Source organism: Engraulis encrasicolus, chromosome 21 (assembly GCF_034702125.1).
Source record: "Engraulis encrasicolus isolate BLACKSEA-1 chromosome 21, IST_EnEncr_1.0, whole genome shotgun sequence".
Classification (NCBI taxonomy): Eukaryota; Metazoa; Chordata; class Actinopteri; order Clupeiformes; family Engraulidae; genus Engraulis; species Engraulis encrasicolus.
Window position 1 is genome coordinate 37922920 of NC_085877.1, and position 2467 is coordinate 37925386.

Genomic DNA, 2467 nt, shown 5'->3' on the forward strand with positions numbered 1-2467 from the left:
TATCTACAGTAAGTGTAATGCAATAGGGGTGTATTCAGCAGCACAATTTTACAGCCCTTTTACAATCAGAGAAGTGCACATTTTGTGGTCTTTGTTTTGGGCATATGGAGGGGTGTGTTTATTCTAAAAAACAAATAAACAAGTACAAACATTTTTTTTTCGTGCTGCAACAGCAAACCTGTGGCACATTCCAAGGGAAGGTTTTTATTTATTTTATTTTTTTTGTTGTTGAAAATGTCGGTTAGTCATCTCTTTGGGCTGATGCAAGACTCAGCAAGGGGAACCCTCGACTAAAATAATCGGCACACAAGTTCCTGACGAGTTGGACAGCCGTGGAAAAGGTAAGTTGTCATTGCAGCCAGGACGTGGAAACCATTCTCGACAGGTGTTGTCTGCCACAATGCTGTGGCCTAGTTACTGTTCATGTTAAGAACTGTTCAGTGGTGCATTTCTGGAAAGTGTAGTTGTTAGCTGATAGCAACTTTGGTAGTTGTCAATGTGAAATTGCATTGCAACCAACAAAGTAGCTAACATTGTTAGCAACTTCGCTTTCCAGAAATGCACCCCAGATGCAAACCAACGTTAGTTCAGCCTTGACACACAAGAGGAAGGGGCACAGTAAGTTTCGCAGTGTTAACAGTTAGAAAGTCGAATTTAACACTCACAGTGTTGCTCTTACTCTCTAAAGATTCACTGTGCGCATATTCCATTGTGATGACATTTTATTCTGCAGTGATCCAAACACATCTTATTTTCTCTCTCTTTGTAAAAAAAGCCTCTACGATACATGACATGCCTGTCTATAGGAGGACTTTCCACCCAGCTCTAGACTGGAAGAGAATTCAAAAATCTTCAGTTAAAATTGGCTTAAGGTTTTAATTAACCTTTCCACGGCAGACCTTTCTGCAATGTTCGTAACTCTTGCTGTGACTCTGTGAGTCAGTCAGTCCCACTCAGTAAATGAGGTCTGGCACTAATGAGTTGGACCAGGTGTGTGAGTTAGGGCTGACAGGCGGCCCGGGCCGCATGCAGCGCATGGAGAGCTGGACCCCGTTTCTCGACAGTGTCGTTGCTAACCAGTTAGCAACTTAGTAAGTTGCCAATGGGAAAATGCATTGCAACTAAGTAAGTTGCTAACTTAGTTAGCAACGACACTGTTGAGAAACGCACCCCTGATTATCCCTACTGAAGTCCCTTGGACTGGGACCGCGGCACGGCATTCTAGGCTAAGACGAGCTCCCTTGCTTTTCTACAAAATCATGATCAGCTCAGTCCACTCTCTATATTATTAAACAGATCGACCAATGGGCCACCCCCTCTTAATTGAAGGTCTTTTAGGGAAAAAAAACCCGAAACAATAAACAAAAGCATTGGCCTCGAAGACTGTCGGCCCACCAGGAAAATGCCCTGTATGCCAGAATGCCAGTCCAGCCGTGCTCTCTACTGAAGTGCTTGGCACGGACAGGTCTTCAAGTCAAACTGCAAGCCTGGTCTTAGTACAGCCAAAAGGGATCTGAAAGTGCAGCTCCACAGAAAGCAAGGGTGGGGGGATGGCAGGGGGAAGGATGGAGAGCAAGAGAAAGTCAAGGGCTGAAGTGAGTGAAGGAAAAGAGGAAGAGAGAAGGAGAGAGTGAATGGAAGAGAGAATGAGAGGACATGTGGGGTGGAGGGAGGAGGAAAAAAAGAGTGTGGGTGAGGTAAGAGAGTGAGGGAGAGATAGGAAGAGAGAAGGAAAGCGTGAAAGTGTGAGAGAGGGAGAGGATATTGGAAGTTGGAAAGAGGTAGAAGGAAGGTGGATTGCCAGACTGAGTATGAGGCAGAGAGAGAAAGGAGGATATAGTCAGGAGGGAAAAAGAAAATAGCAGAGGAAATTGGAAAAACATGAGTGGAAAACAGCCACAGAAAGAGAGAGAGAGAGAGAGAGAGAGAGAGAGAGAGAGAGAGAGAGAGATAGAGAGAGAGAGAGAGAGAGGGAGAAAGAGAGAGAGAAAGGTAGAGATTAGCCAGCCAAAGATAGAGAGAGATAGAGAGATAGAGAGAGAAAGAGAGAGATAGAGAGATAGAGAGAGAAAGAGAGAGAGAGAAAGAGAGAAATAGAGAGAGACAGCTAACTGAAGCAGATGCTTTGGTGACCTTTGATCCGCTCTGGCCGCAAATAGACATTCACAAAGCCAGCAATCGCCCGTAATGGTGATCTGGCACACACAACATTTCCTAATGGGCCGGCGGTCCAATGCTGCTTTTTTTGTGTGTGTAATTTCTTAGAGACTGGCCCACAGTTTGAAGGAGGTCGGCAAAAATTCCCAGGCCTTTTTTGATCCCTGGCCAGACCAACTGCACCAGTCTAGTCTCCTCAAGTCTCCTCAAGATGCACTCTTGACGTATGGACCCATCACAAAGTTTCATCATTGTAAAATTTACTCTTAAGTGTGTTTAAAAATTCTAAAATTCCATGTTGTATTCTCTG